Here is a 27,599-nt window from a genome sequence, read left to right as displayed (position 1 = left end):
TCTGACTTTTTGATTCTAGCTATCCTAGTGGTTATGAAGTGGTATCTCACTGTGGTTTTGATTTGCATTTCTCTGATGAATAATGATGTTGAGCATTTTTTCATGTACTTATTGGCCATTTGTATATCTTTTGGGGAGAAATATCCATTCAGATATCTTGACCATTTTTATATTGGGTTATTTTTATTATTTTTTTTTAAATTTTATTTATTTTTGGCTGCATTGGATCTTCATTGCTGCACGTGAGCTTTCTCTAGTCGCGGTGCCCAGGGGCTACTCTTCGTTACGGTGCGCGGGCTTCTCATTGTGGTGGCTTCTCTTGTTGCAGAGCACAGGCTTTAGGCGCACGGGCTTCAGTAGTTGTGGCACGTGGGCTCAGTAGTTGTGGCTCATGGGCTCAGTTGCTCCGCAGCATGTGGGATCTTCCCAGACCAGGGATTGAACCCCTGCGTTGGCAGGTGGATTCTTAGCCACTGAGCCACCAGGGAAGTCCCTATTTTTATTATTGAGTTGTAAGAACTCTTCATATATTTTGGATACAAGTTCCTTATCAGATATGGGATTTTTGAATTTTTCTCCCATTCGGTGGGTTACCTTTTCACAATTATCTACTTTTTTAATAAAAAAATTTGTATTGGAGTATAGTTGATTTACAATGTTGTGTTAGTTTCAGGTGTACAGCAAAGTGAATCAGTTATACATATACATGTATCCACTCTTTTTTAGATTCTTTTCCCTTAAAGGCCATGGCACGTTTTCAATTGCCTCTCACACACTCAGCATCTCTACACTCTAATGCCAGCCCACCTCTTTCTTTTTCTGAGGGTATTTCCAGGACCCAATACCCAGCTGAACATTCTGAGATACATCAATGACCTCAAATCCTATAGGGGTCCAACAGAGATGATTATCTCTCATGCCCCAATACTGCTCTTCCTTCTTCTTCTTTAATGATTCTAAAAACCACTCCTTCGTCCCAAAGACCCAGAAACCACCCTATCTTCTTCCCTACGCTGTACTTCCCCCAACATAACATCCATTGCTGTTTATTTCAGCCACTTGTTGGAGCCCCATGTCCCCCCTTATACCTTCAACCTTGTAAAACAAAAGAGAGACTGAGTTGTTTATTTTTTAATCTTTGTATCCCAGTGCCTACCAAAGTACCAAACTTAAATGTGTTTAACTAGGCATTCAATCCATCCAAAAGCCTTTATTGAGCACCTGCTCTTTGTCAAGCACTATGCACCAGGAAATGATAAGGCAGAAAACACAACTTTTCTTCTGGAGAAGTTTGCAGTCCAGGAAGCCCTCAGATGTCAGGGTCAAGGTACAATGCTTAGTGCTCCCACCTCCTACATCTAAACCCTATTCAAGCAACTTTCCCCAGGGTCACACAGGTGGTGAGTGGCACAGCTGGGATTCAAACCTGAGAAGTTTGGTCCCCGAGCTATGCCCTGAGTCCTGAAGTTTTATGTCTTGGTTCTTTTCTTGGCAGGTGGGATCATTGTGTGGAAATAAAAGTCACCCATGTTTCTTAAGAGAAGTTAATTTTTTAAGTCTTTAAAGATAAATTTATTTTTAATTTGTTTGTATTTTAAAATTTAATACATTAATAAAAACACATAGTATTATATTACACATTTATTTTTCAGAACTATTTTGACAACTATGTCTCAGTGTAATTGGTTTCTCTTGTAATTATGTGTATTTTATTTTTTGCATTAAAAAACATTCTGAAAGGGATCCCTAGCTTGACCAGATTGTTTCTAGATTGCCAACAGAGTCCATGACACACACAAAAGGTTAAGAACACTGGCTTTGGAGCTTCATGTCAAAGTAGAAACTTCCAGGAGGCATAATAGGCATAAGTTCATTTATTCACTGCACAGAATTGTAAGGTCTTAAATATGGCTGGAAAGGACTTTGAATAGAACACTTACTTTACTGTACAGGAGAAGATTTTTCTAATGCCCATGGAATAACCCTGGAGAAGATGGAAGAGATCTGGTCTGCTGGTGATGGGTGGAGGCTGAATGAGTAGGAGTGACAGCCTGGCAGGGGGTAGAGAATTTCCTTCTAGGTGCTGGGGCAGGCTGTGGTCACACAAGTGAAGAGATTAAAAGATACAGGAATTCATACTGCAAAGAGGTGAAATATGCCCACACTGGAACCCATGGACCTGAGTTCTCTCACATCAGGGCTCTGGAACCCAAGGGTGTGGGGCTTGGTCAAGTCTACCTCTCTGAGCCTTGGCTTCAGCCTTGGAGGAGATACAGGGAGAAATGGAGGACCACATTAAGAAGAGACAGTCTTGGGGCTTCCCTGGTGGTGCAGTGGTTGAGAATCTGCCTGCTAATGCAGAGGACACAGGTTCGAGCCCTGGTCCAGGAAGATCCCACATGCCGCGGAGCAACTGGGCCCATGAGCCACAACTACTGAGCCTGCGCGTCTGGAGCCTGTGCTCCACAACAAGAGAGGACGCGATAGCGAGAAGCCCGCGCACCGCAATGAAGAGTGGCCCCGCTCGCCGCAACTAGAGAAGAAACGAAGACCCAACACAGCCAAAAATAAATAAATAAATTAATTAATTTTAAAAAAGAGAGTTTTTTTTTTTACATCTTTATTGGAGTATAATTGCTTTACAATGGTGTGTTAATTTCTGAATCAGTTATACATATACATATGTTCCCATATCTCTTCCCTCTTGAGTCTCCCTCCCTCCCACCCTCCCTATCCCACCCCTCCAGGCAGTCACAAACCACCGAGCTGATCTCCCTGTGCTATGCGGCTGCTTCCCACTAGCTATCTATTTTATGTTTGGTAGTGTATATATGTCCATGCCACTCTCTCACTTTGTCACGGCTTACCCTTCCCGCTCCCCATATCGTCAAGTCCATTCTCTAGTAGGTCTGTGTCTTTATTCCTGTCTTACCCCTAGGTTCTTCATGACATTTTTTTTTAAAGAGACAGTCTTAGCGCACAGTACCTAACATTTCGGTGCTATTATGAGGACCAATGCTCAAAGTGGATTTTGTTCTTGAACAGTGTCCCTGTAGATTTGACGACATTTATTGGCTTGAGGTTTGATGTTTTTTCCTTCCCTAATAGATTTAAGATTTCTATTTAGTGTTGAAAAACTGCACAAATTTGTATGGAACAAAGCCTAGGAAAATGAAAAATATAGATTGAATAGTAATCTAAATTAGCCCTGGAATATATGATAGAGGAGGGAAAATTTTGGTGCCATAATTTCTCTCTTCATGGTGTTGGACTTAAATCAGTTGAAATGTATTTTTGTACCACAATTTAAGCATCAATAAAGGTGTGCTTAATTCATTGTCTAGTGACATTCAAAAAAAAAAGGAAAGAAGACACAGTCTTGGGGCTGATCAGAAGACCCCAGGAGGCCCTGCAGAAGTGCATGAAGGGGCTGGGCCATCTTTGCTACAGTGGCTGCACCAGCACTTTCAAGCACCTCCGACATGCTAGGTCCTTCCTTCTGAGGCTCACAGAGGTTCAATAACTTGCCCAAGGTCACAGAGCTGTAATCAGGATTCGAACCTGTGACCCTCACAGTCTAGACCAAATGCTGTTCTCCATTTTCCAAGGTTGTGCAAACGTTGACTCCAGTCTTACATCCCATCCCTACTGCCTGGCTCTCTCCACTTAAGCCACACCGACCATTTATCAGATTCTCCTGCAGTGACCTGCCTCCCACCATCTACTCTCTTTGTTTGGAGCATTCTTCCTGCCTGTGTATCTTTCAGATTCAGCCCGTGGATGATGCGACTCAGGTAGCCCCTTCCTTATCCACCCGTTGGAAACGATTCCTTAGTACTGATTCTGTCTTTTCTGTAGGTCTCAGTGCAATGCCTAACCACACACACAAAGTTTGTGATGGTCTGATTATGACTTCCACCACCAGAATACAAGCTCCATGACGGCCAAACTGGGTCTGACTTATCTGACTTACTTACCCAAGCCCAACATCCCACACAGTACTTGGGCACAAAGTAGGTGCTCAATAAATATTAATTGCATATATTTGTTATGCAGTCGACACTTATGTAGCACTCACCAGGGATTAACTAAGTGCTTTAAAGGTACTAACTCATTTAATACTGAAACCAATTCCATAAAGCAATTCCACAAATTCCATACTAGATCAATATGACAACCCATAGCCCCAAGTGACCACTTGAAATGTGGCCAGTGTGACAAAAAAACAACTTTTAATTTTGCTTAATTTTAATTCATTTAGATTTAAAAACTGATCCTCAATTCAGTTATTAGAAAACTTTTAAGTTTGTTTGGGACAACTTGGGGATGGGAATCTACACTTTCAGCTATGAGATCAAGTATTTCCAACAAAAATGTGGCTAGTCCAAACTGAGATGTGTTGTAAGTATAAAATATGCACCTGATTTTCAAGACTTGGTGCCGGAAAAAGAAAACTGTAAACTGCCTCATTAATATTTTTTAAAATCTTTTTAAAATATTTATTTATTTATTTAAGCTGCGCCAGGTCTTTAGTCTTTAGCTGAGGCATGTGGGATCTTTTAGTTGTGGCATGCCTGCGGGATCTAGTTCCCTGACCAGAGATCGAACCCTGGCCCCGTGCATTGGGAGTGCAGAGTCTTACCCACTGGACCACCAGGGAAGCCCCCCTCAGGAATATTTTTTTATTACAGATTGAGATGATAATATTTTGGATAAATTTGGTTGAATAAAATATATTAAAATTAATTCTACTTGAGTGTTAGTCTATTCTGGTTGCTATAAGACTGGGTGGCTTATAGACAACAGAAATTTTTTCCCCATATTTCTAGGGGTTGTAAGTCTGAGATCACAGTGCCAGCATGGCCAGGTGAGGGCCCTCTTCCAGTTCATAGATTTCTTCTTTTTTTTTTTCTTTTTAAAAAATAATTTAAAAAAATTTCTTTTGGCTGCACCGTGCAGCATGTGGGATCTTAGTTCCCAGTCAGGGATCAAACCCATGCCCCCTGCATTGGAAGTGCAGAATCTTACCCACTGGACTGCCAGGGAAGTCTTGTTTTTTTCCTTTTTTAAAAAAAAATTGAAGTATAGTTGGTTTACAATGTTAGTTTTAGTTTCAGGTGTACTGCAAGGTGATTCCGTTTTATTTCAGATTATTTTCCCTATTAGATTATTAGAAGATATTGACTATAGTTCCCTGTGCTATACAATGGGTCTTTGCTGGTTATCTATTTTATACTTAGTAGTGTGTATATGTTAATCCGAAACTCCTAATTTATCCCTCCCTCCCACTTTCCCCTTTTGTAGCCATAAATTTGTTTTCTCTGTCTGTGAGTCTATTTCTGTTTCCAGTTCACAGATTTCCTATATCCTCAAATGGCACAAGAGGCCAGGAAGGTCTCTGGGGTCTCTTTTATATAAGAGCGTTAATCTCATTCATGAGGGCTTGGCCCTCATGATCTAATCACCTGCCAAAGGCCCCCACCTCCTAGTATGATCACGTTAGACGTTAGGATTTAGGATTTCAACATATGAATTTAAGCCTGGGTGGGTGGGGGTAGGGGGAACACAGCCATTCAGGCCATAGAACTTCTTTATTTTTACTTTAAAAAAATATGGCTATTCGAAAAATTTAAATTACACACGTGGCTCACATTATATTTCTGTTGGGCAGTGCTGTATTATAATTACCCTCATTTCTCAGAGGAGCAAATCGAGGCACAGAGAGGTTAAGTAACATGCCCAGCGTCCTCCAGCTGGTGAGTAGCAGAGTTGAGATCTGAATCAAGAACAGGTGTCTCCACTACCATATGATTCAGCAATCCCACTCCTGGGCATATATCCAGAGAAAACCGTAATTCGAAACTATGCATGCACCCCAACACAGCACAATTTACAATAGCCAAGACGTGGAAGCAACCTAAATGTCCATCAACATGGACATGGAATGGATAAAGAAGGTGTGGTACATATGTACAATGGAATACTACTCAGCCATAAAAAAGAACGAAATAATGCCATTTGCAGCCACATAGATGGACCTAGAGATTGTCATACTGAGTGAGGTAAGCCAGACAGAGAAAGGCAAATATCATGATATAGCTTATATGTGGAATCTAAAAAAAAATGGTACAAATGAACTTATTTACGAAACAGAAATAGAGTCACAGATGTAGAAAACAAATTCATGGTTACCAGTGGGGGAAGCAGCCGGGGTAAGGGGGAGGGATAAATTGGGAGATTGAGATTGACATATACACACTACTGTATATACAATAGATAACTAATAAGGACCTACTGTATAGTACAGGGAACTCTAGTCAATACTCTGTAATGACCTATATGGGAAAAGAATCTAAAAAAGAATGGATATATGTATATGTATAACTGATTCACTTTGCTGTACAGCAGGAACTTACACAGCATTGTAAATCAACTATACTCCAAAAAAAATTAAAGAAAAAAAAAAAGAACAGGTGGCTCCAAAGCCAGTGTACTTAGCCACTGTCATGGCCCCCAAATTCCTCATACATCAGTAGGGGAAGTCTAGGGAAGGATATCTGAGGATCAGAGACGCCAGCCCCCCACACCAGGAGGGAGCCCTTGCACCAAGGTTGTCTGCACTGGACAGAGAAAGCCAAGAGCTGAACAACACGTTTGGACTTGTCTGTCTCTCCCCGACAGATTCACATCCAGGGCGAATCTTCAGCTTCCTTCTGTGGAGCCCAGTCCCATAGCAAGAGGGAAATATCTGCCAACATCAAGTGGAAGAAAAAGTGACGTGTGGAACAAAACACAATTGTGTTTCTGGATGATTGGGTTTAAAGTAAACAAAACTCTCTCTCTCTCTCTCTCTCTCTCTCTCTCTCTCTGAATGTGGTTGGCCCTAGAGACAGAGCTAAGGGTACCACCCAGCTTCCAGGGACACCTGTTATCAGCAGAAAGGTCATCAGCTGGTCAGAGTGAATACCTTTCCTGGGACTTCAGGGGCCAGCCTCTCAGGAAAAAGATAAAGAGGAATGTTACCTCTTTGCCTTGCCTGTGGAGTCCTCCTATTTAAGGCCACACTCACCTATCACTAAAGCCAAACTGATCTGTGATCAGAGATGTTCACACCCAGACTCACTCGTCCCAAACCTGCACTACACACCTAGCTGCTCACAGGTCCTCACCCCCCACAGGTATGCTCCCTCAGGGACACGTAGACTCAGAAACATACCTCCACAGGAATTTCACACAAACCCATCCCCTTGGAAACATACTACACTGTTATTTCTCTCTACAACTGCACATTTCAAAGACGTACACAACCAGAAACAGACGGTAGGAGTCCTCTGTAATTATTAAATCTACCCTGCCAGATCACAAGTTACCCCATGTCTGTTACAGAAAACTCTAATTCAAAAAGATACATGCACCCCAATGTTCATTGCAGCACTATCTACAATAGCCAAGACATGCAAACAACCTAAATGTCCATGACAGATGAATGGATAAAGAAGATGTGGTACATATATACAATGGAATATTACTCATTCATAAAAAAAATGAAATAATGCCATTGGCAGCAACATGGATGGACCTAGAGATTATCATACCAAGTGAAGTAAGTTGGAAAGAGAAATACAAATACCCTATGATATCACTTATATGTGGAATCTAAAACATGACACAAATGAACCTATCTACAAAACAGAAACAGACTCACAGACATAGAGAACAGACTTGTGGTTGCCCAGGGGAAAGGGGTGGTGGGGGAGGGGTGCATTGGCAGTTTGGGATTAGTAGATGCAAAGTATTATATATAGAATGGATAACAACAAGGTCCTACTGTATAGCACAGGGAACTATATTCAATATCCTGTGATTAAACCCTAATGTAAAGAATATGAAAAGAATATATATATGTAAAACTGAATCACTTTGCTGTACAGTAGAAATGAACACAACACTGTAAATCAACTATTCTTCAGTAAAATAAATTTTAAAAAAGAGTCAAGAAAAAAACAACAACCAAATATGTGGACCCTGTGTTCTTGTATTCAAAGAAACCAATTGTAAAAGCAGTATCAGAGATAACAGGAGCATTCCAACATGGACTGGGTGTTTGGTGATGTTTAGGAAGCATCATTAATTTTTTGATGTGTGACGATGGCAAGAGCTGCAGTGGGCGCAAGATGGCCCCAAATTCTTCCTCCCATCGAGAGGTGGGCTCAGCTGCGTGACTTGTTTTAGCCAACTCAGAACATGGCAGAAGTGGCACTGTGAGACTTCTGAAGCTGAGCCTTAGGACATCTGTAGCTTCCATTTATGCGGGCTTGGAATGCTCCCTCTAGGAATCCATCAACCATGCTGTGAGAAGCCCAAGCCAAGTGGAGGAGAGTCAAGATGCTCTGGTCAATAGCTCCACTGACAACCAGCACCAAGCTCCCACCCACGGGAGGGAACCATCTGGAAGGTCCAGTCCAGTCAATGCTTCACATGACTGTAGCTTCAGCTAACACTTTGTGGCCAGAAGAATTTCCCGCATCAGCCCAGACAAATCATGGGACCATGAAATGTTGGATGATGGTTGTTTCAAGCTGCCACATTTTGGAGTTTTTTGTTTGCTTGCTTGTTTTTTACATAGCAATTGACAGCAGTAATAATGTTAACAAGCAAAAATAAACAAGTTCTCCTTGGGTACTGTTGGTAGGAAGGTAAATTGGTGCAGCCACTATGGAAAACAGTATGGCGGTTTCTCAAAAAGTTAAAAATAGCACTACCATATGATCCAGCAATTCCGCTTCTGGGTATTTATCTGAAGGAAATGAAAACACTAAATCAAAAAGATATCTGTGGGACTTCCCTGGTGGCGCAGTGGTTAAGAATCCGCCTGCCAATGCAGGGGACATGGGTTCGAGCCCTGGTCGGGGAGATCCCACATGCCGCGGAGCAACTAAGCCCATGCGCCACAACTACTGAGCCTGTGCTCTAGAGCCTGCAGGCCACAACTACTGAGCCCATGTGCCACAACGACTGAAGCCCACGTGCCTAGAGCCCTGCTCCACAACAAAGAGAAGCCACCGCAACGAGATGCCCGTGCACTGCAACGAAGAGTAGCCCCCACTCTCCGCAACTAGAGAAAGCCCACACAGCAACAAAGACCCACCACAGCCACACACACACACAAAATAAAATAAAATAAATAAAGTGCAAATTTTGTTTACAAAAAAAGATATCTGCACACCCATGTTCCCTGTAGCATTATTTACAATAGCCAAGATATGGAAGCAATCTAAGTGTCCATCGATGGATGAATGGATAAAGAAAATGTGATATATATATATATGTGTGTGTGTGTGTGTGTGTGTGTGTACATATATATACACATATATATATAATGGAATATTATTCAGCTGTAAAAAGAAGGAAATCTTGCCATTTGCAACAACATGGATGGATCTTGAGGGCATTATGCTAAGTGAAATAAGTCTGACAGAGAAAGACAAATATCATATGATCTCACTTGTATGTGGAATCTAAAAACAAAACAATAACTGAGAGATACAGAGAACAGATTGATAATTGCCAGAGGCAGGGGGTAAGAGATGGGCAAAATGTGTGAAGGGGATCAAAAGATACAAACTTCCAGTTTTTAAATAAACAAGTCCTGGGAATGTAAAGTACAGCATGGTAACTATAGTTTATAATAATGGATTGTATATTTGAAAGTTGCTAAGAGACTAGATCCTAAAAGTTCTCTTCACAAGAAAAAAAAATTGTAATTATGTGGGGTTATGGGTGTTAGCTAGGCTTACTGTGGTGATCCTTTGCAATACATACAAATATTGAACCTTTATGTTGTACACCTGAAACTAATATAACATGTTAATTATGTTGCAATTAAAGCTTAAAAAAAATAAATTCTTACTCTCAAATATATTCACAGACATTCAGTCCCCTCAACCAAAACACACTTTTCTAACAGATACTCTACACAGGAACCCCCAGCTCCCTGAATGTACACCCACAAATAAGCAACACAAGGAACTGACCCCCAGATACTGAATGACCCCCAGGCAAACCGTAGCATCACTCACCCACTGATCAGCACATAGCTTTAACCACAAAGAGGACAGAAGTTTGTATATTGACATATACCAATTCATGGAAATGCCCACACTCCCTTAACTACCCATACATATGTACACCAAGATCTTAGTGAGGAGACAAATATACATGAGACCAAGGGCATTGACAGACAAGCAGGGAATGTTCTGATCCCTCTCAAACTCTAGCCAGGGACACTTCACTCATTCATTTATTTATTCTTTCAACAAATACATATTGAGTGCCTACTGTGTGCCAGGAACTGTTTTAAACATTTAGGAAACATCAACAAGCAAAACAAAGATTCCTGTCTTGGAGGGTATCAAAAGTAAAAAGTCCTGGGATATCTTGTACCAGAAAGTAAGGAAGTGCTCATCTATTAATGGGGACATGTTGATAGGACAAAGGAGGCATCCTGGAAGAGCTCCTATTGGCTAAAGCTGAGATCATTTGAGCATCAGCATAAATAATGATAGCAACCAATGATACTCCATTGAATGCACTAAGAATCAAGAGTTTATGCTAACATAAATTAATAATGAATAATATTTACCTAAATGAAGGAAAAGAGAAAGCTTTCCTCACAGTAGAATGCCAGCCAATAAATGCAGAAGAAATGGTAGAGCTAGAAAACCAACATTTTGCAACCATCTGTTGAATAACAGATTCAACAAGAATCATCAATGTCTTCTGTGATGGTTAAGCGTATGTGTCAGTTTGACTTAACCACGAATGCCCACATGTTTGGTCAACATGATTCTGGATATTTCTGTTAGGGTGTTTTTGGATGAGATTAACACTTGAAATGGTAGACCAAGTAAAGCAGATTGCCCTCCCTAAAGTGGGTGGGCCTCATCCAATCAGTTGAAAGACTAAAGAGATCAAAAGCCTGACCTTCCCCCAACTAAGACAGAATTCCTCCTGCCTAACTAGCTTTGGAGCGAGACATGAGCTTTTTCCAGCCTTTGCACCCAAACTGAAACATTGGTTGTTCCTGCGTCTCAAGGCTTTCTTACGGGAACCACGTCATTGGCTCTCCTGGTGCTCAGACCTTCAGACTCAGACTGGAACTTATACCATCTGTTCTCCTGGGTCTCCAGCTTCCTGACTCACCCTACAGATTTTGGGACTTGTCAGCTTCAATAACTGTGTGAGTCAATTACTTAAAATCTCTCTTTCATTCTCTCTCTCTCCACTGAGCTCTATTCTCCTGTACCAGACTGCTTGACATCTCTTTGTGGATGCCTATGAGGCATCTCCAACCCTGGATGTGTAGAACAAAGCTTCAGTTGAATGTTTGCTTCCACCTAAAATTCATATATTGAAGCTCTAACCCCCAGTGTGGTGGTATTTGGAGATGAGACCTTTGGGATCCATTTAGGATTAGATTAGGTCATGAGGGTGGGGTCCTCATGATGGGATTAATGGTCTTATAGGAAAAGATTCTCTCTCTTTTCTCCACAAAGGCACAGAGGAAAGGCCATATGACAACACAGTGAGAAGCTAAGAAGATAGCCACCTGCAACCCAAGGAGCGAGCTCTCACCAGACACCAACGCTGCTGGCACCTTGATCTTGGACTTCCAACCTCCAGAACTATTAGAAAATAAATTTTGATTGTTTAAGCTACTCAGTCCATTTTGTTGTGGCAGTCTGAGAAGACTAAGACATTCAGATTCTCCATTGCTGCCGAAAATTGTCTCTCCTCTCAGCCAAATTCATCACTGTGTCCTTAGCATCTGAAGCTGTCCTGGAACACCGTGAAGTCATTCCTCCAGGGAGTGGTAATCCCAGGGCTCAGCATAAAGCGTGGCATATAGAAGGTCTTTTGGTGCTCTGAGACTCAAATTCCAATATGGTGAGGGTATGTGGCGGTTTCCTCCCACACCTACAAGCAGTTCTCAGACACCAGCAGATTTCAACTCAATTCAACTCAATTCTGACACTATCTCCCCAGGGGTAGCATCAGATTACACAGGTTAAGCGTTCAGTTCTACTAGACTGCCCGCCTCCCCGCCCCCACCCCCTTCAGAAGCACAGTCGTTACCTGTGCTTCCAGCCAACTGGCTATAAATCAGAGGTTCCCATGACCCCTTTTTTGGGTTTGAGTAATTTGCTAGAAATGATGGCACACAAAACTCAAAGAAATAGTTTACTTACTGGATCACCAGTTTATTATAAAAAGATAAAACTTAGGAACAGCCAGATGGAAGAGATGCACAGGCCAATGTATTGCGAAAGGATGCAACTTCTACTCTCTCTCCAGGCTTGCCATTTTCCCCAAATCTCCTCTGACCCAGAAACTCTCCAAACCCTGACCTTTTGGGTGTTTATGGACACTTCATTACATAGGCCTGACTGACTAAATCATTGGCCATTGGAGACTGATTCAACCTCCAGCCCCTTACCTCACCCCCTCTAATCAACAGTTAGGTGTCCTTGGCAACCAGCCCCCATCCTTAGGTGAGGACCAAAAGTCACCTCATGAACGTAACAAAAGACAACTTGATCACTTTCAACACTTCCAAGGGTTTTAGGAGCTCTGTGCGAGAAACTGGATGAAGACCTAATATATACTTCTTATTATAAATTACAATATCACAGAAGGCTAGCTGGGTGGTTGGCTGGTGACAAAGATTCTTTGCTTGGCCAAACTTTAATCAGACTTCAGAAACTTCTCATAGCCACATGTGTGTACTTCCTTGGAAAATTAAATTTTGGCAAGAACCTCTCCGCCCTGATCACTTTCAATATCTAATGCCTAATATAGTAATATAATATGATAATATCTATTATCTAGCTGGTTTTGCCAAAATCCTCCTTGCCCCTGATGTTTCCTCTTAGTAATTTTTTATCCATTGACCCTGCCCCACCCCCATCCTGCTCTTTAGCTATAACTTTCCACTGGCCCATGTTGTTTATGGAGTTAAGCCCAATCTCACTCCCCGAGTGGAAAATTCATTCACAGTGGGCCCTACACCTGATAGTCTTCCCCTTGTGTAAAGTCTTTTTTACCACGTTTTAAAAATGTCATTAAGAATTTTTTTTCTTTAACACTGGCAGAATATATGAAGGAAGGAAGGAAGGAATGAGCAACCTTTCAAAAATAGGTGTGCCAGCCATTACCTTTACCTAGGGATGCTAAGCAGACTGGAGAGAGAGATTGATGAATGGAAAGAAGAAACTGAAGTTCATAGTCAGCAATGAAAGTAGGTCTGGGAAAATCTGCCCCAGGGTAGGAGGGGAGGATACTGTGCCACCTTCCACCTTCTAATGCAGTGCTCTGCCTTAGAAATATGAGCCCCAAATGCCATATAGATAATTTAAAATTTTCTACTGTTAAAAGAAAAAATATTCCAACACTTGTTAAAATGGTGAGGACCACTTTATTTAATAGAAGAATTCCAGTAGGGGAGAGAGATCAGGGCTAACTCAGAATACAATAGGACAAGTGGGGATTTATAGCCAAGGAGTAGGGTCAGGGGGGTCCATGCACGGAAAAATCACTGAGGAGACTTCAAGGGGAGGGGGATTCCTCCTTAACTGGCCTACCAGGATTCTTGCTAAAGGTAGGTCAAAGATTTGTACAGCAAAGGTGAGGGATGAGGAAACTGATCAGATGTCAGGGATGATCAGATATCAAGGATGGGGGGATTCTTGATTAACTGCCTTAGCCAGATCCTTGCTAAGACTGGGCTAGGCAGCCTTGACAAGGATAGAATGGAAACAGAAAGCCAAGGTCAAGGTCAACTCAAGAAGAGGACTCAGAAGAGCCTGACTAAAGTTTGATCAAGAAGAGGGTTTTTGTCACGATTATGATATTAGTTCAAATGATGTGTTTTATTGAAACTGACATTTCCAAAGTAGTATCGTTTTGACTTAATATCAATGTCAAAAAAAGTGTCAATGAGAAATTTTGCATTCCTTTACTCTGTTTAATTTTTTTAACTAAGCCTTTGTCTCACGCTCGGTTTGGACCAGCCACATATCAAGGGCTCAGTAGCCAGGGGAAGCTAGTGGCTATCTTAGTGGACTGCACAGCTCTGGCAAATGGACTCAGACTGCAGATGCAGCCTAGAAAGAACACAAGAGCCATCAGAGGGAAGCCAGGGGGAGCCAGGCAAACTGGAAAGAGAGGGAGCTGCCCCCACCAAGCTGAGAACGCTGGGCCAGGGATGGAAAGAAAGGATATTTCAACTCTAGAGACCTCAACGAAGGTACCAGGTGGAGAACAGCCCTCACCCTGAGGACCAGATCTGTTATTACCTCCCTCCAGGAGCTTGAACCCACCAACAGAAGACTTTTAGGCAGGAGATGTCAGAAATCCAATGACTCTGTGATTCTGCTTCCAACACACCCGCCTCAGGTAAATTCCTGGCTGGTTTCATTCCACTTTCCTTCTGTCACTCACTGTCCCTTTAGTTCCACCTGTTGTTATATATTTGCATCTTTGTTTAATGTCCGTCCCTGCTTCCAGAATTTCAGCTCCAGGAACATGGAAGACTGTGTCTGTTTTGTTGAACCAGAAAGAGGCTATTAATTTGGGTATATTTCCTATGTGCTCTGACTCAGTTTTACTGATCTGGAAAATGGGGATGAGCATGGCTGCCACACTGGAGGGCTGTAGAGGTCATTAAATGAATTAATATCTTCTTTAAATCCCTCTGTGCAAGCCCCAACCATAATGAGCGCTGAGTAAAAAGGATCTGTAGTTATCTTTCTTACTTGCCCCTTCCCCAACCTCATACATCTCAACAGATCCAGGATCTCCCAATTCTTCACCTTCCATACCTACCTGGCCCCAGAGCTTCCTCTCACAGGCCTCTTGGACCATCTGACAAGGATGGAGGACATTTCCCATCACTCAAGAGCAAAGCCACACTTTCCCTGCTTCCATGAACGTGATAAAAAGCGTATGATTGTTCCTTTTATCTACTGAGGGTTTTCACCCCACAGACCCTTCTGAAAATACTAATTTGGGGCACTGCTTAATTTCTCTTCTCAACCACCTGAATTCCCTGCATGCACGTACCCCATTTCCAGTGACCTGTCCATCAGCAAATCCTTCAAGGTCTTTAAAATCTATTCACAAGTCGACCGCTTCTCACTACCTCCCAAGCCCAGTCATCATCCTCTTTCTCCTGGATGATCACAGTAGCCTCCTAACGGCCTCTCTGCCTTCTACCCTTGCCCCCACCAATCTATTCTCCAGGCGGCAGCCAGAAGAACATTGTTTAAAAATAAGAACAAGAGCACCATGGGCCAAGCTTTATGGCCCTGCATTTCGGTCAGTGTAAAAGCCAAATTCCTTACAATGACCTATGAGGACCTATTAATTTATCTCCCCACCCCCAACCCCCAGCCTGTGTCCCTCCCCTAATTCCTTCTCTCCCACTCATTCACTGTGCCTTACTCTGATCTCGTTACTGTTTCTTAAACTCAGTCCTGCCTCAGGGCCCTTGCACCTGCTGTTCCCACTGCCTGAAACATCCTTTTGCCAAATACCTACATGAGTCCATTCTCACCCCGGTCAATCCTCAGCTCAGATGTCACCTCTTCAAGAACCATCCCTACACCCCTGTCACCCACTGTCTCTCTTCTCTTTTTCCCAAAGCATTAGTGCCACCAGACATGATGTATTTCCTCGCTCGTTTGTCGACCCCTTCTTCTCTGGAACATCAACTCCAGGACGGCAAAGGCAATGTCCATTTTGCTCACCACTACATTCCCAGTGCAGTGCCTAGCACACAGTATGCTCGATGAATGTTTGTGGAATGAATAAATGATGGAAAAGGGCTTCTACTCAAATTCTTCTCTCCTGTCCTCTTTCTCCCCTTCACCCCAGATCTTTCTCCTCCTCTTAGCCACCCCCAAATGTCCTCCCTTACCTTTCCTCTCCTGCTGAAGACAGATGTGGACCTGGACCCGCCCCACGGACCTAGACCTTCAAACCCCACCTCTGTCACCTACTGGTTATGTTTCTTGGCAAGTTGTTTAATCCTTCTGAGCCTTGGTTTCTCTGACTACCAAACAGACACAAGTGAGCAGTTGCAATATTTCTTACCTAAATATGACTAATAATTATAAAGATTTACATAATCATTAATCATAATAGTTATACCACCTCTTATATTGACCTCTGAATCTGTACTTAGCATATTATAGATAATCAATAAACATTTATTGAATGAATGAATGAATGGTTATTGAACTTTTGTGGGGGGAGATTGTGGACCCCAGTGAGAACTAACAGATACACACATAACATTACACACAATTCAAAAGACTTCAGTTTCCTTTCATAATTCCACCCAAAACCCTTTGCCAAAGGTTTTTCCCACCATGGGAAATTGTTTCTATTTTCTCAAGCATCACAAAGATTTCTTAGGCATCGGGGTCCATTCCTCCCTCAAAAGCTGTATGTCACAGCCTCTCCATAACCTAAGGCAATGTTTACCACTCTCTCCTCATCTAATCTCCTGAAATTGGGGTCGGTCTTGTTATCTCTGTGTGGACAATGGTAATAATCCAACAGTATTATTATCATCAACAACAGATTTTATCGAGCACTTGCGATGTGATAGTCCCTGTTCTAAGCACTTCTAATCATAGCAATGCATTTATACCTCGAACAAGCCCCTAAGGATTTCTCTAAGTGGATGTTCAGGAGGAGAAGGGAGGCAGAGGGAGAGAGGAGGAGCCAGTCCATTCAGGGGAGAGGGACCAGTTCACATAGGGCCATGGTCTGACTTTGGTGATGTCACACACCTTTGGAAGCTCTCAGAGGCCAAAGGCATCCTAACATCCTTGTTATACAAATTCTTCTGGAGAAGATGCATTGTCTGCACCAGAAATTGGCACCCATAGTAAGACCTTCCTTGAAGTAAGAGTTTAAGCAAGTCCCTGGCCCAATAGTGCTGCAACGAGGTCAGAAAGAAGGCACTGAGGTGCAATCCTGATTCCACCCTTGGCCAGGTGCGTGGGCTTCTCTGAGCCTCAGTTTTCTCATCTGTAAAGTGGGAATGACAATAATAAAACCTTCCTCCAAAGGTTCTCGTAAGGGCTTTGTGAGAAGGACCATGGGCATTGGTCCCAGCAAATGGTTTTTGCTCAATAGTTGTGGGCTGCTCTTTTGACTAGCATAAGCCAAAGGGCAAAGGGCTTTTTAAAAAGCCAAAGGGCTTTTTAAAGAACTATATTGCTCTCTAAATGAAGCCTTCAAATCCTCAGGCTGTTGCTCAATTTCTGGCTGGTTCCAATCACTCCTTATAGCTAAACTTTTACCCCTCCCTTCGGTGCCACCCCCCCTTCACATACCCTGCATTCCAGCAAAATTGGCCAGTGCACCACAGGCCAGACATACCTGGTGATGTCTACCCCAGGACCTTTGCTTAGCCTTTCACCTGAAGAGACCTCATGGTAGAGTGAATAGGCAACGGCATCAGAATTTAACAATCTTGGACTGTATCCCAGTTACACCTTGCAGATGCTGTTGATCTTTAGCAAGTGACAAAACCTCTCTGATCTTTAGTTTCTTCATATGTAAGTATAGAGTGGATAATTTACACTCTGTATGAATCTAAATTCGTAAACTTTACAGATTACGAATGAGAGTTAAAAGGGGATGGGAAACTCATCTGGACCAGGGATATCTATTACTAATCATTATTATTAGTGTAAAATAAATAATAATATTAGATGCTAATTAGTGTTATTACATATAAGTATATCATAGATTATTATAATTATTATAGCATATAATTATACATAATATATAACAGTAAATAATTATCATAGTAAAATAAATTTAATGTTAATAACTAGATGTTAATTAATGTTATATTATGTTATAATATAATTATAATAATAGGTTATTATAATTATATATAATAATACATAATTATATAATTACATAACATTTATAATATATAATAATATAATATATTACATTTATTATATATACTAGGTATTTATTGTATATATTTAATTATATATTATATAATTATATAATATAAATATTACATAATATAATTACATAATTGTTAAATTATATAATATATTATATAAATATATAATAGTATTAATAATAGATATTAATAATTATTTGTATTAATAACTTATAGATATTAAATGCTTTTACAATGTTAATGAGCATTTACCATGTGCCAGGCACTGTTCCAAAAGCTCTACATGTATTGTCATGGAATTCTCACAACAACCCTTTGATGTCAGTACTATTGTTAAACAAAGCCATTTTACAGATGAGGAAACTAAGGCAAGGAGAGGTAGAGTACCTAGCCCAAGGTCACACAACTAGGAAGTAGCAAAGCAGGGTTTTAAACCCTGGAAGTCTCACTCCAGAGCATTGCTCTCCAATAGACCACTGGACATTTCAGCAGCAATAGACATGTTTTGTACCATCGATAGAGTAACCACCAGTCCCACACAGCTACTGAGCTCTTGAGAAGTGTCTACTATGGCTGAGGAATGTAATTTTTATTTTTATCTAATTTTTATTAATTTAAATAAAAACAGCCACATGTGACTAGAGGCTATCGTATTGAGAAGCAGACTTTTGGACCATTTCTCTGAACCACACACTTCACCTCCTGACATATAGTGTCTGTGATTGAACAAGCTGTAAGAAAAGCAAACTTTGTATAAGAAATGTGGAGGAATAAACTTGACTTCTATAAAGAAATACTTCTTGTGTTCCTGGGAATATGAGGCTCCCATTTCCCACTTGACTTGGAGATGCTAACTCTAGACAAATATTTCACCTTCTTCTAAACTTTATTCCAAAGAAGAACCAGCAGTGCAACTGTGAAGAGGAGGGAAATTGGGTCCTCCAACTCAGCATCCAGGGGGCAACAGGGAGTGGTGGGAATGGAGGCAACTTGAAAACCTCCTTCTGCTCCATCTAAAGGAACAGGTGCTGCTCTGCTTCTGCTGGGAGGTACACCTATGATGGCTGGAACTTCAAACTTTTTTTAAAAAAATTGGAAACCTGGAAAGTTTATGGACTACCAGAGTTTGAAATATTGAGGAATACAAATATTTTTAAGACACTGTGCAGCGAAACAAACACATCATCTTTAGGCCTAGGCCATCATTTCAAAAATTTTGATTTTAATTCCCTGGCGGTCCCGTGGTTAGGACTCCGCGCTCTCACTGCCAAGGGCCTGGGTTCAATCCCTGGTTGGGTAACTAAAATTCCACAAGCTGCGTGGCATGGCTTTTGATATTAATCAATGGTTCTCCATCCTGGCTGTGCATTAAAATCTCCTGCGAAAGCTTTTTTAAAAGAAAAATACCAGTCTGGGGTGGAGTGCTGATGTAGAACTGTTTTCAACGCTTCCAGGCATTCAGATATGCTTGAGAGACCCTGATTTAAATGCCTCGACTCTTCATCCAATAAACATTTGTTGCATGTCCCTGTGCTGTATTTTGTGACAGGGACAAAATAGGCGCTTGATAAATGGGATAGAAATGTAGAAAATCAGGCACCTCACTTTATCTCTCTCTCCCTGCCATCTCTCTCTCTCTCCTTTTCTTTCTCCATCTCTCTCTTTTTTTTTTTTTTTGGCGCTACGCGGGCCTCTGACTGTTGTGGCCTCTCCCGTTGCGGAGCCCAGGCTCAGCGGCCATGGCTCACGGGCCCAGCCGCTCCGCGGCACGTGGGATCTTCGCGGACCGGGGCACGAACCCGTGTCCTCTGCATCGGCAGGCGGACTCTCAACCACTGCGCCACCAGGGAAGCCCCCTCTCTTCTTTTAAATTTTCCACTCCTCACGTCTGTCACCCCCAGTGGAAAGTGGGAGGAGGAAGACAAAGAGGACAAGCTCTCGTTTACTCCCATCCTTTTCTCTCTGCATTTTCACTGACATTTGAGGCCTGAAACCGCCCGGAGGCCTGGAGTATATGAATGACTTCCTGGCACGCCTTGGGAAGACTTGAGTAGTTCTGACATTCTTTAATCCTCATCAAACAGGATTGGTCAAGAGGCTTACAACACTGTAGAAAGCCTCCAGATAACTTCCTGCTGTGAGACCACAAAAGCAGCCCTGGGGACAAAACAATAAAGCAGTACGGACTGGGGTGTGGGGAGGTTCCCCCTCCTTTGCATGTAGGGAGCATTCATTTTTCTTTCAAAGACTGCAGAGGAGCAAAAAAAAAAACAACAACAACAACCAAACAAAAAAAATTGTGAGCTGGAACAAATAGAAACTTGAAGATAGAAATTTTCTGGCTTTGAGCCAAGGGCTGTGTTCCCCTCGGGCTGCTTAGAGCTGAGTCAGCTGGGGCTCCTTTGAAATGAAACTTGGTTTTAAAGATCCCAACTCTTCAAAGGCAGACATGACCACATTTACTTAGATAATTTCTCTCCCATTGGTTTTATCTGATATTTGAGCTCTGAAGTGGGAGCTTGAAGGCTGGGGGTATAAGCTAAGAAGCCCCTGGCCACCCCCAGCCAGGCTTTCTGTTTTGTTATAAGCCATGTCCAGAGCTCAGAAAGGTCTCAGTACTGCCCTTCTCTGCTCAAAAATCTGCTACCCATCTGCGTATCCATCCAATAAATATGTACTGAGTGTCTCACATAGGCTAAATTCTATGCTAGAACCTAAGGATTATATCATTATTACTATCATAACAGCAAAAACAGCAGACGCTTAAACGTATAGTCCCTATTCTGTGTCCCCTACATGTTCTAAGAGTTGTTTATTTAATCCTTATTGAAACTCTTCTATGTTCCTCTTCTTATGGAGGAAGAAACAGAGGTTCAGAGAGGCCCCGTGTCACACATCTGAGCTGGGATTCCAGTCTAGGCTGTGGGGCCTCAGATGGGTGCCACTGTCATGGAACATATAGTCTAGTGAGGGAAGCATAATCATTAAACAAACAAGGTAATTTTAAGTATTTTGGTGCTCTGAGGATTCTAAAACAGAGTATTCCTGATTTATTTTTGTAAAAGAAGCCGGTCACAACTTGGATGATGAGAAGGAGCCGGCCCTGGGGGGAGAGAGAGAACACTCAGGCAGAGCAAAACGGCAAGTGCAAAGGCCCTGGTGCCTGGCTCCAAGTTGCAAAATTACCTCCTGGCCCAGTGGTCCAAACTTCTCCAGAAACAGCAAAGGCCAGTGTAGCTGGAGGAAGGGGCTAAGAGGCGGGAGAGGGCTTCCCTGGTGGCGCAGTTGTTGAGAATCTGCCTGCCAATGCAGGGGACACGGGTTCGAGCCCTGGTCTGGGAAGATCCCACATGCCACGGAGCGACTGGGCCCGTGAGCCACAACTACTGATCCTGTGTGTCTGGAGCCTGTGCTCCGCAACAAGAGAGGCCACGACAGTGAGAGGCCCGTGCACGGCGATGAAGAGCAGCCCCCTCTCGCCGCAACTAGAGAAAGCCCTCGCACAGAAACGAAGACCCAACACAGCCAAAAATATAAATAAATAAATGAATTAATTTTTTTAAATTTGCTATCTTAGTCATTTTTAAGTACACAGTTCAGTGGCATTAAGTACATTCACACTGTCGTGCACCCATCACCACCGTCCATCCCCAAAACGTTTTTCATCTTCCCGAACTGAAACTCTGTCCCCATTAAACACTAATTCCCCATCCCCCTCCCCCAGCCCCTGGCAACCCACCAGCCTACTTTTTGTCTCTGTGAATTCGACTCCTCTAGGCACCTCCTATAAATGGAATTGTACAATATTCTTCCTTTTGTGTCTGGCTTATTTCACTTAGCATACTGTCCTCATGTTAAAGCAGGTGTCAGAAATTCCCTCCTTTTTCAGGACTAATATTCCATTCTGTATTTATACATTTTATATGCATCCATTCATCTCATCTGTTAACAGACATTTGGGTTGCTTTCACATTTTGCCTATTACGACTAATGCTGCTATGAACATGGGTGTACAAATATCTGTTCATGACCCTGCTTTCAATTCTTTTGCGTATATATCCAGAAGCAGAATTGCAGGATCTTACGGTAATTCTATTTTTAAATTTTTGAGGAACTGCCATACCATTTTCTGTATTTTACAACCCCACCAACAGTGCACAAAGATTCCAATTTCTCTACATCCTCATGTATACTTGTTTGGGGTTTTTTTTTTGTATTTTATTTATGTATTTATTTTTATAGTAGGCATCTTAATGGGTATGAAGTGGGGGGCTAATTCTTTTCATATCATGTCATTTTGAATAAAGGTGCCCTGGATTCTACCGTTTGAGTCCTGTACTTGATCTTCCTTCCAACACAGACTGCTTTTTCCTCTTAGCCAATTTAGTCCAACAGTTCCCCAGAGCTGCATCTTTAAGCCTGCTTGACCTTTAGAATCCCCGGACGATGCTTCCATTATGAAACTCACAGAGTACCAGGCATTGTTCTGCCAGCCTTTCAGAGCCTTAGCTCAGTGCTTTTCTAAGTGGTCTCCGGACCATCAGCATCACTAGAGATGCTGTAATGTCAGTTCTCCAACCCCACCCCAGACCTACTGAATTAGAAACGTTGGTGGTGGGGCTCAGCCCTCTGTACTGTAAACCCCTGCCCCACAGGTGACGCACCCTACCATTTGAAATCTACTCTGTTAGTTCATCAAATCCCCCAGACAAACTCATTTTAAGGGTGAGAAAACTGAGACTTGCATGGGTGGTAAAAGAACTTGCCCAAGGTTCCTTCCCTGGAAATGTTTTTTAACTGATAGATTTACTTTTTTATTTTTTTATTGAAGTGTAGTTGAGGCACAATGTTGTGTTAGTTTTAGGTGTGCAGCAAAGTGATTCAGTTATATGTACATATATAATATATGTGTTGTTTTTCAGATTCTTTTCCCTTGTAGCTTATTACAAAATATTGAGTATAGTTCCCTGTGTTATATAGTAGGTCCTTGTTGGTTATCTGTTTTATATGTAGTTGTGTGTTTATGTTAATCCCAAACTCCTAATTTATCCCTCTCTTCTCCCTGGAAATTTGAGTTCAGCAAGTGGGAACCAAAAATCTGGATTTCAACACCTCCTTTTCCTATTCTCCACCCCCTTGTACACAGGGGTGATTCTTATGTGGGCAAGACTGGGGCCCCATGTCTCAGAGGAAGGCCTCTATGAGCTTTCTGGCTGGCACAGATTCATACAGGTATTGGTTTTCGTTTTCTCTGTGTGTGTGTGTGTGTGTGTGTGTGTGTGTGTGTGTGTGTGTGTGTGTGTGTGTTACGCGGGCCTCTCACTGTTGTGGCCTCTCCCGTTGCGGAGCACAGGCTCCGCACGCGCAGGCTCAGCGGCCATGGCTCACGGGCCCAGCAGCTCCGCGGCATGTGGGATCTTCCCGGACCGGGGCACAAACCCGTGTCCCCTGCATCGGCAGGCGGACTCCCAACCACTGCGCCACCAGGGAAGCCCTCATTTTCTGTTTTGTTTGCAGAGTTAAGACTGCCTCTGTTTATAAAGCAGACATGGACCCAGGATGCAAAACAGTGATTCTTGAAGTGTGGTTCCCTGGATGAGCCTGACGAGCCATATCAGCATCACCTGATAACTTGTTAGAAATGCAAATTCCTGGGCCCCATTCCAGACTTGCTCCCAGAAGCTGTGTTTTAATAAGCCCTATAGGTGGTACTGATGTGCCCTCCATCTGAGAACCACTGGAGTGAAAGTTCCCTCTTTCTCTCACCTCACATCCCTCTGCAACGTGGGTCTTGGGGACCATGAGTGGGCAGACCCCAACCTCCCTCAGTTGTTCTTTGACTTAAACCTTACCACCTGGGGCTGGGATTCCCACCCTTTGTCTCAAGCCAAGCTAGTACAAGACCCTCTCTGACAACAGGGCTCAACTGTAACCCCACCTTCTCGGAGAAGGTTCCCTCCCACCCCACACCCCTAGCTCAGCTACCTTTACTTTCCCAATGCCTCTGTTACGATTTTAATTGTCTCCCCTTTGACATATGTCAATTTCATACATTGAAGTCCTAACCCTTAGGACCTCTCACAACGTGACCTTGTTTGGAAATATGGTTGGTGCTGATGTAATTAGTTAAGTCACAATGAAGTCATACTGGGGTAGGGTGGGTGTAACCGAGTAGGACCCTATGAAGCCTTCCCAGCATAGACCCCCACCCATGTCCTCCGCCTTCCTTTTTTTTTTTAAAACACTTCTTTTTTTTCAAATTTATTTTTATTTATTTATTTTTGGCTGTGTTGGGTCTTCCTTGCAGTGCGCGGGCTTCTCATTGTCGTAGCTTCTCTTGTTGCGGAGCACGGGCTCTAGGCGTGCAGGCTTTAGTAGTTGTGGCTCATGGGCTCAGTAGTTGTGGCTCACGGGCTCTAGAGCTCAGGCTCAGTAGTTGTGGCGCAGGGGCTTAGTTGCTCCATGGCATGTGGAATCTTCCCGGGCCAGGGCTCGAACCCATGTCCCTTGCATTGGCAGGCGGATTCTTAACCACTGCGCCACCAGGGAAGACCCCGTCTTCCTTTTGTCTGTAGAAAATCTTTAGTCAAAGAGTAAATTTAAAAAAAGAAAAAGTAAATTTAATCAGAGAAGAGAGAAAACGCAAAAAGAAAGGAAAACTGTCAAGCAAGACAAAATAACAATATTTTAGCCATCAAACAAAGTCAAGGACCTTTATTTCCTCCTCCAGGGCTATAGATAATATTCTGTCCATATCCTTTGAGCTGTTTTGCAGATACTGAAACTCCCACCAGGTGGAAGAGGTTTACTGTATGTTGCCCACAGCACGTAGACTGGTTGCAACCAGAAGGTTGATGATGCTGACTCCCAATTACCTCACCACCAACCAATCAGAAGAATGTCCATGAACTGACCACGCCCTGCTCCCTGAACACTATAAGACTCCTCACTACCCTCTCCAGGGTGGGACACACAGTATTGAGGGCATTAGCCCAATGTGGCCCCCTTTGCTTGGCAGAGCAATAAAGCGATTTCTTTCTACTTCACCCAAAACCCTGTCTCCAAGATTTAATCCGGCACCGGTGTACAGAGGCCAAATTTTGGCAACGTGGGTCTCTAATCCAGTATGACTGGTGTCCTTATAGAAAAGAGAAATTTGGACACAGACAGGCACACATAGAAAACCATGTGAAGATGAAGACAGAGATGGAGCGAGGCTACCAGAAGCCAGCGAATGCCAAAGGTTGCCAGCAAACCACCAGAAGCTAAGAGAGAGGCATGGAACATTCTTCTTCAAAGCACTCAGAAGAAACCAAGCTTGCAGACACCTTGCTCTCAGACTTCTGGCCTCCAGAGCTGTGAGACTACATTTCTGTCATTTAGGCCTCCAGTCAGTGGTACTTTGTTATGGCAGCCCCAGGAAAAGAATACAAACCTCTCATCTCTCTGTATTGTGCTTCTACTTTCCCTGTGCCATGGGCCTGCTGTGTCCTCAAAGCCTGCAGGGGTACGTGGCAGGGACTCAACAAATAAATGCCCAGTGAGTGACTGAATGACCCTCCCAGGGGAGGCAGAAAGAAGGTAGGACTGTGTTAAGGAAGAGGAATCTTGGACCTGGACCCACCTCCTCTGCTGTGTGGCTCTGGGAAAATCCTGATCCCCTCTGAACCTGTTTTCTCCTCAATAAAATGGGGCCTACATGGGCTGCCTCATGCAGCTCAATATCAAAAAAATACATAATGACCCAATTGAAAAAAGGGCTGAAGATCTAAACAAACAGTTCTCCAAAGAAGACATACAGATGGCCAAAAACACATGAGAATGTGCCCAACATCCCTAATTACTAGAGAAATGCAAATCAGAACTACAATGAGGTATCACCTCACATCGGTCAGAATGGCCATCATCAAAAAATCTACAAAAACAGGGGCTTCCCTGGTGGCGCAGTGGTTGAGAGTCCGCCTGCCGATGCAGGGGACACGGGTTCGTGCCCCGGTCCGGGAAGATCCCACACGCCACGGAGCGGCTGGGCCCGTGAGCCATGGCCACTGAGCCTGCGCGTCCGGAGCCTGTGCTGCGCAACGGGAGAGGCCACAACAGTGAGAGGCCCGCATACCGCAAAAAAAAAAAAAAAAAAAAAAAATCTACAAAAATAAATGCTGGAGGAGGTGTGGAGAAAAGGGAACCCTCCTACACTGTTGGTGGGAATGTAAGATGGTACAGCCGCTATGGAGAACAGTATGGAGGTTCCTTAAAAAACTAAAAATAGAACTACCACATGACCCAGCAATCCCACTCCTGGGCATATACCCTGAGAAAACCATAATTCAAAAAGACACATGCACCCTAATGTTCATTGCAGCATTATTCACAATAGCCAGGACATGGAAACAACCTAAGTGTCCATTGACAGAGGAATGAAAGAAGATGTGGTACATATACACAATGGAATATTACTCAGCCATAAAAAAGAATGAAATAATGCCATTTGCAGCGACATGGATGGACCTAGAGATTGTCATACTGAGTGAAGTAAGTCAGACACAGAAAGACAAATATCATATGATATCAGTTATATGTGGAATCTAAAAAAAGGGTACAAATGAACTTATTTACAAAACAGAAGTAGAGTCACGGATGTAGAAAACAAAGTTATGGTTTCCAGGGGATAAGCGGGGGAGGGATAATTTGGGAGATTGGGATTGACATATACACACTACTATATATAAAATACGTAGCTAATAAGGACCTACTGTATAGCACAGGGAACTCTACTCAATACTCTGTAATGACCTATATGGGAAAAGAATCTAAAAAAGAGTGGATATATGTATATGTATAACTGATTTACTTTGCTGTATACCTGAAATTAACACAATATTGTACATCAACTATACTCCGATAAAAATTAAAAAAAAAAAAGGGTCCATCAGATAAGCTGGTATCTCTAAGCTCCCTGTGTTATCATAAATCCTACTTGCTGCCTCCCCTGAAGCCCACATGGAAAATGTGGTTTCTTCTGGGTCCCATGCAGAGATGGTCCTATCCATAACCCTCACCCCACTTGTGTGTGGCCTTTCCACTTCATAACAGTAACAGTCACTGCTCACTGACCTTTCAGCATGCCAGCCATCATCTCCATGACCCCATCAAATCCTCCCAAACTGCCCTGCAAGCTAAGTGCTGCTGTCATCATCATGTCCATTTTGCAGATTGCGAAAACCGAGCCTCAGAAGGCCAAGTCAAGTGGCTTCAGGAGTCACAGCGAGTGACTGGTGAAGGTGGGATTCAACCTCCAAACTCAAGTCTTTGGTTGCTGTGTTTTCCACCCCCAGGCAGACTAGACCTAGGTTACAAGATGAATATTTATAGAGGGCCTACGGTGTGCCAAGCACTGTGACGGGCGCTGAGGACAAATCAGTGAACAGTTCAAAACAGTTCACATGTCCTCATAAGCTAGAGGGGGATATAGACAAATAAGTGAATCAATAACAGTGGAATGTAAAGTCAGGTGGAGAGAAGGAAAGTAAAGGGGAGAAGGGGAGGGAGAGTGGTCTTTGTTGGTGAGATGTTTGGAAACATGGAAGAAGGGATAGTTGGGTGG

This window comes from Lagenorhynchus albirostris, chromosome 3 (assembly GCF_949774975.1).
Source record: "Lagenorhynchus albirostris chromosome 3, mLagAlb1.1, whole genome shotgun sequence".
In the NCBI taxonomy this organism is placed as follows: Eukaryota; Metazoa; Chordata; class Mammalia; order Artiodactyla; family Delphinidae; genus Lagenorhynchus; species Lagenorhynchus albirostris.
The sequence above is the reverse complement of the archived record's forward strand: the minus strand, read 5'-3'. Positions refer to the sequence as shown.